Genomic DNA, 17447 nt, shown 5'->3' on the forward strand with positions numbered 1-17447 from the left:
CCTTCTGCCTCCAGATCTAGCATCCTAGGAACTGCTATGAGGATCAGTGAGAGTTTTTTTTTGTTGTTGTTGTTTGGTTGGTTTTTTGGTTTTATTATAACTAAGCATCTGCTAAATAGTTGTGTCTGATTCTCCTTATGTGTACTTTGTGACTTGGTTATAATGGAATTATAATTAGGAGATAAACAGAAATGAAGAAATCTTAAGTTTGGTAATCTTCATAATATAGTCATTTCCATCAATTTCACAGATCTGGCCTTCTTTACTTGTGACTCTCATCCCTGTCGGATAAAAATATGGAGGACTTTCAAGTGTGATTGAGGCCTGATGCAGTCTTTTATTTTCTTCCTTTCCTTTCCTTTCCTTTTCCTTTTCCTTTTCCTTTTCCTTTTCCTTTTCCTTTTTCTTTTTCTTTTCTTTTTCTTTTCTTTAAGGTTTTTATTTTGAAAACATGCATGGATAATTTTTTAACACTGACCTTGCAAAAACCTTGTGTTCTAAATTTTTCCTTCCCTTCCCTTTACCCCCTCCCCTAAATGTCAAGTAATCCAATATGCCTTTTCATTCTGTTTCTAATGTTCACATCATTGTTAATAATTAATAGTAGCCTAATTATACATGTATATTATATTTTTCTCCTTTCCTTAAGGCTATTCCCCAAAATGGTGAGATATTTGATGATATATTCTTTTCAGATCCACTGTTGCTTCCTATGATTAGAGTGTAACCATGTTTAATAACGAGAAATGACATTTTAGAACATGCGGCTTTCTTTTTTTTCCCTTGAACAACCAATGGCTTATCATATCCCATGTAAACCTTCCTGGTGGGATGTTTGTGGCTATATTTGATCAAGCGTGTAAGTCATGTGGTCTAGTTGTGGTCTAGCATTCTGACTATGTGACCTCTCTCATGTCATTCCCACAAGAGTGCCTCTAGCATTTCATTCACTTCTAACAGAATTAAACAGTATTTTTTTTTAAAAAACGCTTTCTCTCTGCCCCAGGCTGGAGTAGGCCTGAGGATTCAGAGAGAAAAAAAAGCATGTTTCTGCTTTCCAAGAGCTAACATTCTTCTGAGAAGAAATAGCATGTGTAAAGGTTGTGTATAAACAAATAATGCAAGTAAATGAGAGAGCATTGTGATTTTGTTAATAGGAAAGGCCTCTTGTGTGATGTGGCACTTGAGCCAGTCCTGGAAGGGAATGAGGTATTCCAAGAGTCAGAGATGGGAAAGAAGAGTGTTCTAGGAATAAATAGGGTGTGGCCTTCTGCTAATGCCTGGAGAAGAACTTTGGGTCCAGTTGGTCCTAATTTAAAGAAATCAGTTTGTAGAGGTCATTCAATGCCAAATTAAAGGAAGGAAGGAGAAAAAGAGGAAGGAAACAAATATTTATTAAACATCTATTATGTAGAATTTTAGTCTCTGCACTAAGTGGTGAGAGAAATAATTCTTTTTGGCCCTCTACTCTGTTTCCTATCAGTATTAATTAGATTGATGGAATCATATCACAGTTCTGTACATAAGGCCCCAGAGCTGTAGCTGCAGATTCTAAGTTCACTTGCTTAACTATAGGAAGTTAGCTAAAGGTCCTCCCTCCTTGTTTTGCCTTGTCATTGTGACCAAGCCTAGTGTGGCAGAGATCACAACTACTTGGAAAATCCCCTCAAGTATTTTCATACCTCTGGAAGAATCACTTGTCCAATAGGAGTAGATGACCATCGTATGACCATTTAGATCACTGACTATGATGATTTGTACCTTTTCCTCCTGCCCAATTAAAGAGTAGCCTGTCCATCTTATGTGGAGATATTCCTTGCTTCACCCAACTTGTGACTCTGTTGACAGATTATTTTGTTTATTCAATGGAATTGTTCTGTTTTTGGCATAGTTGTTCTAGAATGATTGGACATCTAGCCTTATAAAAATAGGGTCCTGAAAGGAGGAGTCATCTCATATCTTAAAGAAGATCTTCATTAGAGGGAAGTGTGGATCCTTTAATAAAGTGTCATTGGCTCAGAGTTCTGTCTTATATTTTATTATAGGTGGGGTAATTTTAATCTCTGAAGTGCTTTATATCACATCTGAACCTTCCAATAATCCTGGCAGATAGATAGCAACTATTATTATCATCACTGATTTTACAGAGGTGAAAACTAAGGCAGATTAACTATCTTGTCCAGGGTTCCACAGCAGATAAGTTTCTGAGGCATTTTGATTTCAGATCTTCCAAACTCTAGCCCCAGTGCTTTATCTACTGTGCCACCTAGTTGCCTTGGGTGAAAAGAGGCCATTATTTGTCAGGGTATTCAATTTTTCTTTTGGATATCTCTAATTGTTCACAAATTTTGTTGTTGCAGATTAAGCTTCAATTAGTCTCTTTTTCATCTTCTACCCATTATACCTAGTTTTGGTTTCTGAGTCCAAGAAGAACATATATAGTCTTTGTAGAGACAGTTGGGTGGTATAGATAGTGTGTATCTACGGATAGATATGGATAGAGTGTAGGTACTGGAGGCAGAAAGCCTTATTAGCTATGTGAACCTGAGCAAGTCACTTATCTTCTGTTTCTCTCAGTTTTCCTCAATAGTAAAATGGGAATAATAACAGTATTTACATTGTAGAGTTGTTGTGAGTCAAGTGAGATTTTGTTTGTAAAGTGCTTACCACAGTGCCTGGCACATAGTAGGTATTTAATATGTACTCATTCTTATTCTCCTTTTCTCTCCTATGTGACAGTCCTTCAAATACTGAAAATAGCTATTATATTTTACCAACTACTTTTCTTTTCCAGGTTCCATATCCTCTGTTTCTTTAGTGATTCCTTAGATGATATGAGTCCATGACTCCTTCCTATCTTGGTTGCCTTGCCACAAACACTCTGTAACTTATCGGTGTTCTTCATAAAATGTTTCCGCTCTCCTAGAGGTCTTAGGTGGCTCCACAGAGAGATAGATGTTGCCTATTATTTTTTCCTAGCTTTTTGAGTGACCACAGGCTTCATTTTCAAGTGATAAATATTGTTGCTTTCTGCCCTTTCAGGATCTGTATGCTTAAATTTGAAGGACTGGAATGTAGAGGACTGATTCAACTTAATCTCCTTAATCCTTCAGAACATAACTAGGAGCAATGTCCAGTCAAGTCAGTGAGCATAAGTGTCCCCTGTATGCCAGACACTGTGCTAAATACTGGGGTTGCAAAGAAAGACAAAAGACATGTGCAAATAACTTTGTACAGTCAAATTATATATTGGAGAAATTGAAGATGATCTCAGAAGGAAGGCATGATGATTAAAGAGAACTGAGTAAAGCTTCTTGCAGCAGGGGTAGCCAGAGAAGCCAGGAGGCAGACACGAGAAGGGAGAGCATTCATGAAAAAGTGTCCAGTATTAAGAAATGGAGTATCTTGTTTAAGCAACAGCAAGGGGGCCAGTTTCACTGGATTAGAGAGTATGTGGAGGGAAGCCAGATATAAGATCTGGGAGGGGGGAAGGGTACCAAGGGTTTAAAGCCAGATGATAATGTATTTCATACTGGAGAGAATAGGGAGCTACAACTGTTTATTGAGCTGGGTAGTGATATAGAAATGTGCTTTTTAGGAAAATCATTTTGATAACTGAGTGGAGAATGGCTTGAAATGGGAAGAAACTTGAGATAGGGAGATCGAACACCAAAGCAGAGGTAGTATCAAGGTAGAAATGGTAGGACTTGAGAACTGATTAGGGAAAACTCAGTGAGAAGATTAGGAGTCAAGGATGACTCTTAGGTTACAAACCTGGATGATTGAGAAGATGGTGGTACCTTTAACAGCAATATTAGTTAGGAAGAAGGGAAGGTTTTGAGAGAAAAATAATGAGTTCCACTCATAGATGGAAATTGAGAAGAAAAATATTCACATTCAACATTAGCAGAAATAACTTCTAAAGAAGCTGTAATTGTTAGAGCTATTCCAAAGTGGAATGACTAACCTCAGAAAATAGTAGCTTCTACTTTTCCTAAAGCCTTCAAGCAAAAGCTGGATGATCATGTATTGTGTACATCATAGGGATGATTCTTTTTCAGATGCAAGTAGAATTAGATAGCCTCCAAGGTCCTTTACAACTAAGAAATTCTGTGATTCTGTATTTAGTGACTAATAAATATAAGTACTTCCATAATTCAAAGGGAAATATGAATATAGATTATTTATATGATTTCCTACAATGTCAGATAACTATAAAGGACTACAGAGTGGTTCAACCTGTATGTGAAGAGCAATGCTTCTTACAACATCCTATTGGAATCACAGCCTTCAACTTGATTTCTATTGATAGGAATAGCATTATTTCCCAGGACATCCCATTTCATTTTGTAATCTCCATGGTTTTCCTTCCATTGAGCCAGAATCTGCCACTCTACATCTATGAATCATTATTCCCAGGTTTTCCTTCTGAGGCCAAACGGAAGAAATCAATAGTCTTTGAGATTTCTTGATGTCAGAGATCACACTCCTCAGACTGAGTCTTCTCTTCTATAAAGTTAAACATTTCTAGTTCTTTCACATGATCTGCATATGATGTGGTTTCTGTCTTTATCAGCATCTTGGCAACCTTCCTCTGCATTGTGCCCTTCATTGTATCTAATATGTGCCTAGAACTGAAGGCAAATTAATACTAGTGATAGCTGACATTTATTTATAAAATAATTTAATATGAATTTCTCATTTGATTGTATAACAATTTTGTGAATTAGGTGGTTGAAGGTTGGAGAGGTTAAATGATTTTCCAGGGTTACATAGCTACTGTTTGAAGCTGGATTCAAATGGAGGATTTTCTGATTGCAGATTCCATTCTATCCACTGCGCATATTGTTTCAGACTTGGTGGTCTTTCAGTATAACAAAATATTCTAGTTAGTTTTCTATGCACAAGTCATTGATCTAGTTATACATATGGTATTAACCACGTGGGAAAGACACAAGGAAAATGTATTTTTTCTGGTTCTTTTAAAAATGACTCAATATTTTGTTCCTTAATTGATCATTTATTAATTATCATAATTATTTGACTTAAACATAAAGTGATTCCTTTTATAACATTTGCAAGTAAAAGAAGATCTTGAAATTCTGTTTGTAATTTCAAATTCTTAGTGGTGCCTGTATGGAGTTTTCCTGGTTAATTTTTGGTGGAGTTATTCATCTTCCTCTTGTATCACTATAATGCCTGTATTCTTTAGAAAAATTGATTTAAGAGCAGGGATAATGAGAAAGTATTGGCTTTATATTAAGTGAGTCTACTATGTTGTCATTGTTGCTAAATTCAAGGACATAAGTGGTTCTAGAAGAAACTTGATGGAAAATATTGTCTGTCCTTGACAGAGTTTTTTTAAAATTAAGATTTAAACTTTGGGATGGCAGGGAATATCTTAACTTTTCTCTTCTTTAGTACTTAGCACACTGTATGGCAATAAATGTTGAATTTTCATTATCCTAGCTCTTTTCAGGTATCAAATCATTTTCAAAAAAAACATCACCATCTTCTCTTTCCATTTGTTTAATTTTCAGATCTTCTACTTACTGGTACCTTAATTTTGTATAGCAATTATTACTGTTGTTAGAACCCAATGCCTTACAAGCTTTCTATTTTTAGATGTCCTTTATTTCCTTGGTCTTAGTGGCGCCTTTTGTTCTCCAAGAAAAATTTAGGATCAGCTAGCTGTTATAACTTTCACTTCTGGCTAGAAAACAGGCAAGAAAAGTTCATCAGGATTAGTTTATTTTCTCTGTTAGAATATATGTTCTTACCCAGGAGTAGTGGCTTTTGAAATACTAGAACATAATGTAAATGTTATGGAATATTATTGTTCTATAAGAAACGATTAGCAGGATGATTTTATGATCAATCCTGATGGATGTGGCTCATCTGAACAATGAGATGATTCAGGTCAGGTCCGGTGATTTTGTGATGATGAGAGCCTTCTGCACCTAGAGAGAGAACTGTGGGAACTGAGTGTGAATCACAACATAGCATTCCCACTCTTTCTGTTGTTGTTTGCTTGAATTTTATTTTCTTTCTCATTTTTCTCTTTTTGATCTGATTTTTCTTGTGCAGCAAGATAATTGTATAAATACATATGCCTATATTGGATTTAAATATATTTTTTACCATGTTTAACATATATTGGATTACTTGCCATCTAGGAGAAGGCGTAAAGGGAAGGGAGAGAAATTAGAACACAAGGTTTTGCAAGGGTCAATGGTGAAAAATTATCCTTGCATATGTTTTGAAAATAAAAAGCTTCAATTAAAAAAATACTAGAACACAGAATTTTTCCCGGCTTTCCTGTGCTGAAATCCTTAGGGTGAGATATCAATTTTGACAGTAATTTTTTTTTTTTACAGAACCCTTTTTCTATGGTAAGTAGCTTCATTTATTAAAAAAAAAAAAAAAACAAAAAAAAACATCTTTCAACAATAAATATGCTTTTGAGATCTATTTTTTCTAGATATGATAAGTAAAGTTTTAGTTTTGCTTCTTTCTATTTAAAAGTATTTTTAACATTATTTTAGGATTTTTATATTTGATATCTTTGATAAAACAATCAGGTAAATCTCATTAGAGAAATGCCAACTAAAACAACTCTGAAGTACTTTTTCACATCCCTCAGACTGGCAAAGATGACAAAAAAGGGAAATACCAAATATCAAAGAAATAATAGGAAAAAATATACCATTGTTCTGTTGATACAACTGAGAATTGGTCCATACCTTCTGGAAGTCAAATTTAATCTAAACTCCAAGTGATTAAATTGTGTTTCTTGATAAACCCAGTGACAGATTTACTAGGTCTGTTCCCCAAAGAGATCAAAGAAGAAGGAAAATGAAAAAAATATGGTTCATATATGCATAAATATTTACAGAAACACTGTGTTGTAAAGTGCAATGGTAAATTAAGGGTGTCCTCATTAGTTGAGGAATTCTTGAGCAACTCATATAGTTTATGTGTGTGATGGAATACATTTGTGCCATTAAAAAAATGACAGGAGGGAATGGCTTTTGGGGAAGATTTGTATGAAGTAATTCAGAGTGAACAGAAAAAAGAACAATTTGTATCATTAAAATATTATAAAGAAAAGCAACTTTGAAAAAAATTGAGTATTCTGATCAATGCAGTGACCCATCATGACTATAGTGAATCACAATTACTTGACAGATGTGGGTGACTTCAGCTGACTGAGGCAGATATTTTCAGACATAGTTGATATGTAGATTTGTTTTTGCTTAACAATGAGTATTTGTGGAAACAGTTGTGTAGGTTCCCCCTTCTTTCCCCACCCCCCCTTCCCTCCAGATTTTGAGAGAGGTACAAATATGAGAGGGAGACTAAAAGTAATTATGTAAAAGAAAATAAGAGAAAAAGGAGAAAAATTAGCATTTATTAAATGTCTACTATGTGTCAGTCACTTTGCTAAGCACATTTTATAAATATTATTTCATTTGATTCTCGCAATAACCTTGTGAAAGAAGTATTAACATCCCCATTTCATGGTATCCCTCAGTTACACAGCTAAAAGTGGTTTGCAGTTAGATCTTTCTGACTCCAGGCAAAGTATTCTGGCCACTGTACCACCTTCAAAATACACAGATGAAAAAGAAAGAAAGAGACTCAGTGGGACATTTTTTTTTATTTATTTTTTTTTATTATATATATATATATATATATATATATATATATATATATATATTTTATAATATTATCCCTTGTATTCATTTTTTCCAAATTACCCCCCCTCCCTCTATTCCCTCCCCCCGACGACAGGCAATACCATACATTTTACATGTGTTACAATATAATCTAGGTACAATACATGTGTGCGAATATCATTTTCTTGTTGCACAATAAACATTAGAATCCGAAGGTACATGCAACCTGGGCAGACAGATATTAGTGCTAACAATTTTCATTCCCCTCCCAGTGTTTCTTCTCTGGGTGTAGCTACCTCTGTCCATCATTGATCAACTGGAAGTGAGTTGGATCTTCTTTATGTTGAAGATTTCCACTTCCATCAGAATACATCCTCATACAGTATTGTTGTTGAAGTGTACAGTGATCTTCTGGTTCTGCTCATTTCACTCAGCATCAGTTGATTTAAGTCTCTCCAGGCCTCTCTATATTCCTCCTGCTGGTCATTTCTTACCGAGCAATAATATTCCATAACCTTCATATACCACAATTTACCCAACCATTCTCCAACTGATGGACATCCATTCATCTTCCAGTTTCTAGCTACAACAAAAAGAGCTGCCACAAACATTTTGGCACATATATGTCTCTTTCCGCTCTTTAGTATTTCTTTGGGATATAATCCCAGTAGTAGCGCTGCTGGGTCAAAGGGTATGCACAGTTTGATAACTTTTTGGGCATAATTCCAGATTGCTCTCCAGAATGGCTGGATTCTTTCACAACTCCACCAGCAATGTATTAGTGTCCCAATTTCCCCACATCCCCTCCAACATTTGTCATTATTTGTTCCTGTCATCTTAGCCAATCTGACAGGTGTGTAGTGGTATCTCAGAGTGGTCTTAATTTGCATTTCTCTGATCAGTAGTGATTTGGAACACTCTTTCATGTGAGTGGATATAGTTTCAATTTCTTCCTCTGAGAATTGTCTGTTCATATCCTTTGACCATTTATCAATAGGAGAATGGTTCGGTTTCTTATAAATTATGGTCAGTTCTCTATATATTTTGGAAATGAGACCTTTGTCAGAACCTTTGTTTTTAAAAATATTTTCCCAATTTGTTACTTCCCTTCTAATCTTGTTTGCATTAGTATTATTTGTACAGAAACTTTTTAGTTTGATGTAATCAAAATCTTCTATTTTGTGATCAATAATGATCTCTAGTTCTCCTCTGGTCATAAATTCCTTCCTCCTCCACAAGTCTGAGAGGTAGATTATCCTCTGTTCCTCTAATCTATTTATTATCTCCCTCTTTATGCCTAAATCATGGACCCATTTTGATCTTATCTTGGTATATGGTGTTAAGTGTGGATCCATATCTAATTTCTGCCATACTAATTTCCAGTTTTCCCAACAGTTTTTTCCGAATAATGAATTTTTATCCCTAATGTTGGAATCTTTGGGTTTGTCAAAGATTAGATTGCTATAGATGTACCCTTTTTTGTCCTTTGTATCTAATCTGTTCCACTGATCTACCGGTCTATTTCGTAGCCAATACCAAATGGTTTTGGTGACTGCTGCTATATAATATAGCTTTAGATCAGGTACACTTAGAGTCTAACCACCTTCCTCTGAGTTTTTTTTCATTAGTTCCCTTGCAATTCTTGACCTTTTATTCTTCCATATGAATTTTGTTGTTATTTTTCCTAGGTCATTAAAATAGTTTCTTGGGAGTCTGATTGGTATAGCACTAAATAAATAGATTAGTTTGGGGAGTATTGTCATCTTTATTATATTCGCTCGGCCTATCCAAGAGCACTGAATGTCTTTCCAATTATTTAAATCTGATTTTATTTTTGTGGCAAGTGTTTTGTAATTTTTCTCATATAATTCCTGACTTTTCTTTGGTAGATGGATTCCCAAATATTTTATACTCTCAACATTTGTTTGGAATGGAATTTCTCTTTGTATCTCTTGCTGTTGCATTTTGTTAGTGATATATAAAAATGCCGAGGATTTATGTGGATTTATTTTGTATCCTGCCACTTTGCTGAAATTTTGAATTATTTCTAGTAGCTTTTTAGCAGAGTCTTTGGGGTTCTCTAAGTATACCATCATGTCATCTGCAAAAAGTGATAGTTTAATTTCCTCATTTCCTACTCTAATTCCTTGAATCTCTTTCTCGGCTCTTATTGCCGAGGCTAGCGTTTCTAGTACTATATTGAATAGTAATGGTGATAGTGGGCAACCTTGTTTCACTCCTGATCTTACTGGGAAAGGTTGCAGTTTATTTCTATTGCATATTATGCTTACTGACGGTCTTAAATATATACTCCTGATTATTCTAAGGAATAATCCATTTATTCCTATACTCTCAAGAGTTTTTAGTAGGAATGGATGTTGGATTTTGTCAAATGCTTTTTCTGCATCTATTGAGATGATCATATGGTTCTTATTAATTTGATTATTAATATGGTCAATTATATTAGTAGTTTTCCTAATATTAAACCAGCCCTGCATTCCTGGAATAAATCCTACTTGATCATAGTGTATTATCTTGGAGATGATTTTCTGAAGTCTTTTTGCTAATATCTTATTTAAGATTTTAGCATCAATATTCATTAAGGAGATTGGTCTATAATTTTCTTTCTCAGTTTTCGATCTACCAGGTTTAGGTATCAGTACCATGTCTGTGTCATAAAAGGAGTTTGGTAGGACTCCTTCATCCCCTATTTTTTCAAATAATTTATATAACATTGGGGCTAATTGTTCTTTAAATGTTTGGTAGAATTCACATGTGAATCCATCTGGCCCTGGGGATTTTTTCCTGGGGAGTTGATTAATAGCTTGTTCTATTTCTTTTTCTGAAATGGGACTATTTAAGCAATTTATCTCCTCCTCTGTTAATCTAGGGAGCCTATATTTTTGGAGAAAGTCATCCATTTCACTTAAGTTATCAAATTTATTGGCATAAAGTTGGGCAAAGTAACTCCTTATTATTTCTCTAATTTCCTCTTCATTGGTGGAAAGATCCCCCTTTTCATTTGTAAGACTATCAATTTGATTTTCCTCTTTTTTTTTTTTTGATCAAATTTACCAAAGGTTTATCTATTTTATTGGCTTTTTCATAGAACCAACTCTTGGTTTTATTTATTAATTCAATAGTTTTTTTACTTTCAATTTTATTGATTTCTCCTTTTAATTTTTGTATTTCGAGTTTAATTTTTGGTTGGGGGTTTATAATTTGGTCTTTTTCTAGCCTTTTAAGTTGTAAGCCCAATTCGTTAATCTTCTCTTTCTCAATTTTCTTCAAATAAGCCTCTAAAGATATAAAATTTCCCCTTATTACCGCTTTAGCTGCATCCCAAAGATTTTGATATGATGTCTCATCATTATCATTATCTTGGGTGAAATTGTTAATTGTTTCTATAATTTGCTCTTTCACCCAGTCATTCTTTAAGATGAGATTATTCAGTTTCCAATTACTTTTTGGTCTATTTACCCCTAACTTTTTACTGAATGTAGCTTTTATTGCATTGTGATCTGAGAAGAAGGCATTTATTATTTCTGCCTTCCTACATTTAAATTTGAGATCTTTATGTCCTAATATATGGTCAATTTTTGTATAGGATCCATGAACTGCTGAGAAGAAAGTATATTCCTTCCTATTGCCATTCAGTTTTCTCCAAAGGTCTATCATACCTAGTTTTTCTAATGTTCTATTTACTTTTTTAATTTCTTTCTTGTTTGTTTTGTGGTTTGATTTGTCTAAATCTGAGAGTGCAAGGTTGAGATCTCCCACTATTATAGTTTTACTGTCTATTTCTTCTTGCAGTTCTCTTAACTTTTCCTTTAGAAAGTTAGATGCTATACCACTTGGTGCATATATGTTTAGTATTGATATGGCTTCATTATTTATGCTACCTTTCAGCAGGATATAGTTTCCTTCCTTATCTTTTTTAACGAGATCTACTTCTGCTTTTGCTTGATCTGAGATAAGGATAGCTACCCCTGCTTTTTTGGCTTTACCTGAAGCATAATAGGCTCTGTTCCAACCTTTTACCTTTACTCTGTATGTATCTCCCTGCTTTAAGTGTGTTTCCTGTAGGCAACATATTGTAGGGTTCTGCTTTTTGATCCAATCTGCTATCCGTCTCCGTTTGATGGGATCGTTCATCCCATTTACATTTACAGTTAAAATTACTAATTCTGTGTTTCCTGCCATCGTATTATCCCCAGATTATACTTTTTTCCCTTGACCCCCCTGATCCCCCTCCCCGATATTTAATTTACAGACCCCCCTTGTGACGTGCAACCCTCCCTCTTTTTTTTTTTTTTTTTTTAGGATCCCTCCCCCCTCCCTCCAAGTCCCTTCACTTATTCTCCTTTTCCTTTCCCCTTTTCCTCTCCCCCCTTTTAATGAGGTGAGAGAAAATTCTCTGAAAAACAAATATGTTAATTATTTACTCTTTGAGCCTCTTCTGATGAGAGTAAGATTCACACAATGATTCTCCCCCTCACTAAGTTCCCTCAGATATGGTGTATTTTCTATGTCTCTTCCTGGGATGTAGTTTCCCTCTTTTTATCACTGCTTCCCCTTTTTCTGAACCGACCTCCTTTCCTTTATCACACCCCCCTTTTTTTCTTTTATATCAGTAAAATCAAATTATCCTTGAGTATTTTTTATATACCCACAACAGAGTTACAGTTCTCAAGGGTTCTGTGTACCTTTTTCTGTTTCTCTTCAGTCTTGTGGATGTAGATCAAATTTTTTGTTTAAGTCTGGTTTTTTTCTTAGAAACATATAGAATTCCTCTGTTTCATTGAATGACCATCTTCTTCCATGGAAAAAGATGCTAAACTTAGCTGGGTAGTTCATTCGTGGTTGCAGTCCTTGATCTTTTGCCTTAACGGAATATCAGGTTCCAGGCCCTTCTATCTTTTAATGTGGAGGCAGCCAGATCTTGGGTGACCCTTATTGTGGCACCTTGGTATTTAAATTGTTTTTTTCTAGCTGCTTGCAGGATTTTCTCCTTTGTGTGGTAATTCTGCAGCTTAGCCACAATATTCCGTGGTGTTCTTTTTTTAGGGTCTATTTCAGAAGGAGTTCGATGAATTCTTTCCACATCTACTTTCCCTTCTGTTTCTATTATCTCTGGACAGTTCTCTTTGATAATTTCCTGTAAAATAGAATCTAGGCTCTTTTTTTGGTCATAGTTTTCTGGAAGTCCAATAATCCGCAGATTATCTCTCCTAGATCTATTTTCCAGGTCTATAGATTTTCCCAGTAAGTATTTGACGTTGTTCTCCAGCTTCTCATTTTTTTTGTTTTGTTTGACTGATTCTTGGGTTCTCTGTGAATCATTCATTTCTATTTGTTCCATCCTGACTTTTAAGGAGTTATTTTCTTCTTTCACAGTTTTTAGTTCTTTTTGTAAATGCCCAATTTCATTTTTAAATGAATTATTTTGCTCTATTGAGTTTTTTTCCATTTCTCTAATTTTTTTCTTTTGAGAATTATTTTCTTTTTCCAATTCAGAAATTCTATTTTCTTGAGACTTTTTTATCTTTTCCAATTCAGAAATCCTGCTTTCCTGTGTTTTTTTAACCTTTTCTAATTCACTAATTTTGTTTCCCTGCATCTCCTGTGAATTCTTTATTTTTTCCAACTCCAATTTCAGGACGTTGTTATTCTCTATCATAACTTCCCTTTCTTTTCCCCATTTTTCTTCGATCTCCCTCAATTTTTTAAGAGCTTCTTCTAGGAGAGAGTTATGTGATGGGGGGCAGGAATCATTCCCCTTTAGGTTGTTTTCTGTTGATTCTCTGCTGTCAACTTCCTCGGGGTTGGATACCCGCTCTTTCTCTGTATAGAAGGAATCTATGGTTTTTCTAGCTTTTTTGCTCATACTTAAAAAAATCTTTTGGGGTCTGTCTCTGGGGTAGGAAATTATTTACTTCTTTACCAGCTTCCTCCCAGACCGGATGGATGCAACGGCCCCTGCGCCGGAGCTAAGATAGAGCTCTGGGAGAGAGTTCCCCACCCCCTCCCTGGAGGTGCCTCAGAGGTGATTAGCACTGTTGTGCCCGAGGGCGTTGAATAGTAAAGACAGCACAAAGCCCAGCCTATGTGTCCGGGTGGGGAGTGGATGTCTGCAGCAGGTGACATGAGAAGCCCCTGCGCTCAAACTGGAAGTGTCTGCCAGAAACCGCGGTCCCTAGTTCAAAGGTTCCGCTTCTCTGGGACTTCCTGGAGCTGAGTTCCACTCCCTCCAGCTAAGCTAGGCAGTGTGTGTTGCCTTGGGCCGTATCCACCCACTTGTCAATCTCTTAACTATTCTCAGGTGGTAGCTGAGGCCACACCCCTTGGTGTCGAGTCTGCTGAGTCACCCCCAAGATCGGGGAAAATCTAATTTGAGTTTTAAAATATTTTGGCTTTCTCCTCTGAACTGCTAAATAATTAGCAGAGAAGAGCTAACAGCCTGTGCCAGATTCCCCCACCTCAGTGGCTTCTCTGATCCCAGAGCCCTTCCCAGCGCAATGGGCGCAGTGTGCCCCTACCCCACCGTCTGTGCTGGTCTTTCTTATTCCTCCCCTGAGAACTGACCTTTCCTGTTGAAACTCCAGATTCTCTTCAGCTGGTAAGTCGTGCTTCCAGTCCTTGTGGTATCTATCAGTCCTGAGCTAATTTTGAGACTTAATTTATCTAATTGGTTGTGAGGGAGTGAGGACGTTCACTGAGTCGTGTGTTTCTTCTCCGCCATCTTGGCTCCGCCCCCTCAGTGGGACATTTTTGCAACTAATAAATTAATTCTTCATTCTTTTAAAAAGTGTGAGCCTATACAATCTTCTCCCTTTTTTTCTGTGTATATGAAAGTGTTCATGCTTATGTTTATCAAGTTTATGACAACAAAATTTTTTTAAAAATTGCTTTAGTGACTCTATATTGCCTGAAGGGTCAATTCTAAACTCTTCTCTGACATTTTTGACACTTTCCCACCTGATTTCAACTTTCTAGTTTTTTTTTTTCCCCCACATGCTTCTCATGCACTCTCCAATCATGACTAGGTACTTCCCATCTCCATGCCTTCGCATATGCTGTGCCTCCTATTCATAATGCATTTGATCCTCATCTTTACTACCCTATGATAGAAGTAATAATAACAAAAGCAAGCACTGATATGACATAGAACTTTAAAATTTGCAAAGTGTTTTTGATAAAGTAACCTCTTCTCATCCCTTTCTTCCCTTCTTTCCTCAACAACTCTGTGAGGATGATGGTATGTATGATAATTATTCCTGTTTTACACATGAAGAAACTGAGGTTACAGACATAAGTGTCTGGTACATATTTGAACTTGGGTCTTTGTGACTCCATTCCAATGTTCTATCTACCTCATCATATAACTGCCTACTTAGTTTCATGATTGATTTAAAACATCACTTTATGGTCGAGGCCTTTTCTGATACTCTCCTCCTCAAATAATTTTGTTTCTATTTTTTTTCTGAAGTTGCATTTGCCTTTATATGTATATATGTTTGGCCATAATAGAGTGGAATCTATTTGAGGGGAGGGATTGTTTTATTTTTGTCTTTATATCCCCAGCATCTAATGCCATAATTGGCACTTAGTAGCACTTACTAAATGCCTATTGATATATGTTTGCTATTCTCAGACCTTTCATTTAATCAGTAATTTATTTATTGAGCATTGCAATGAATTGAACTAAGTGGTGAGTGGCATATAAAGTTAAAATTTTCCTGGCATTTGGAACTATGCTAAAAAAGTTATCCAACTGTGCATACCCTTTGACCTAGCAGTGTTACTACTGGGCTTATGTCCCAAAGAGATTTTAAAGAAGGTCCTGTATGTGCAAGAATGTTTGTGGCAGCTCTTTTTGTGGTGGCCAGAAACTGGAAACAGAGTGGATGCCCATCAATTGGAGAATGGATGAATAAATTGTGGTATATGAATGTTATGGAATATTATTGTTCTGTAAGAAATGACCAGCAGGATCATTTCAGAAAGGCCTGGAGAGACTTACATGAACTGATGCTGAGTGAAATGAGCAAGACCAGGAGATCATTATATACTTCAACAACAATATTATATGATGATCAATTCTGATTGACCAAATCAGTTCCAATAAAGCAGTAATGAATTGGACCAGCTACACCCAGTGAAAGAACTCTGGGAGATGACTAAGAACCACTCCATAGAATTCCCAATCCCTCTATTTTTTGTGCGCCTGCATTTTGGATTTTCTTCACAGGCTAAATGTACACTGTTTCAAAGTCAGGTTCTTTTTGTACAGCAAAAAACTGTTTGGACATGTATACATATATTGTATTTAACTTATATTTAACATATTTAACATGTATTGGTCAATCTGCCATCTGGGGGAGGGAGTAGGAGGAAGGAGGGGAAAAATTGGAACAAAAGGTTTGGCAACTGTCAATGCTGTAAAATTACCCATGCATATATCTGGTAAATAAAAAGCAATTTTTAAAAATTTGCTGGCATTTGATCAGTCATCAATAAGTCATTTGTGCCAGGCATTCTGCCAGGTGCTGGGGACACATATACCAAGAATGAAACAATTACTTCTTATAAGGAACTTATATCTTAATGGGGAACATAGTAAGTACACAATAAAATATACAGAATAAATGCAGTGAGGATACCAAGTAGTAAAATACACTGTCGTTTGGGAATGGGAGGCACTAGTAATTGGGAGTCATCAGTGCTTTAAAAGAATTTTGAAGAATGTCAGAATTCTGTGAGACATTTAGGTTAGAAGCAGGTTCAGTCTAAGTATGGGGATAGTTAACTCAAAAGGACCCAGAGATGAAAACCTGGTGAAGAATAGTATGTCAACAAACATTCATTAAGCACCTTCTCTGTGTTAGGCACTGTGCCAAGTGATACAGGGAAAGAAAACAGGCTTTGATCTCAGTGTGCTCAGTCAAATGGGAGAGACATGGGGTACCTCAAGTCTTAATGGGAGTTAAACTGATTAGAATAACGTCTCTGATGTTGCTTGTCCTTAGTTATTATATAAATTACATTCCTGGTTCTGTTCACTTGAGTCTATATCAGCTCATTGAGCCAATTCTGATGAAAGGTTCACTCACTTCCCCCCCACTGTAAAACTTCTTACCTCTTCTTATGGCATCCACTTTTCCTTTTTCCTTTCTCCTAGTACATTCCTCTCTCATCCCTTAATTTTCATTTTTTAAGATATTATCTCTTTTATTTTCAGTTCACACTTGTGCCCTCTGTCTGAATATATTCCTTTTAACTGACATAATAATGAGAAAATTCTAATGAGTTACAAGTGTTATCTCCCCATGTAGGAATGTGAACAGATAAAATCTTAAGTCCCTTGTGATATTATTGTCCTGATTACCTCTATATGCTTCTATTGATTCCTGTATTTGGAAATCATATTTTCCATTCAGTTCTGGTATTTTCATCATGAATGTTTGAAAATTCTCTATATCATTGAATGAACACCTTTTCCCTCTGAAGGATTATACTCAGTTTTACCAGATAGGTGATTCTTAGCTGTAATCCTAGCTCTGTTACTCTCTGTAATATCATATTCTAAATTCTCTGTTCCTTTAATGTAGAAGCTGTTAAATCTTGAGTTATCTTGACTGTTGCTCCACCATACTTGAATTGGTTCTTTCTGGATGCTTGCAATATTTTCTCCTTGACTCTGGAGTTTCGGTGTTTAGCTATAATATTCCCAAGGGTTTTCATTTTGGAATATCTTTCAGGAGCTGA

At 35.8% G+C, this 17447-nt stretch overlaps 1 protein-coding gene across 4 annotated transcripts in view; it reads left to right on the forward strand.

The window, feature by feature from the left end:
• TBC1D14 (TBC1 domain family member 14) overlaps positions 1 to 17447 on the forward strand; it is a 121896-nt gene that overhangs the window by 36206 nt on the left and 68243 nt on the right. The gene's annotated exons all lie outside the window — the stretch shown is intronic.

This window comes from Sminthopsis crassicaudata, chromosome 6 (genome assembly GCF_048593235.1).
Source record: "Sminthopsis crassicaudata isolate SCR6 chromosome 6, ASM4859323v1, whole genome shotgun sequence".
NCBI classification, from domain to species: domain Eukaryota; kingdom Metazoa; phylum Chordata; class Mammalia; order Dasyuromorphia; family Dasyuridae; genus Sminthopsis; species Sminthopsis crassicaudata.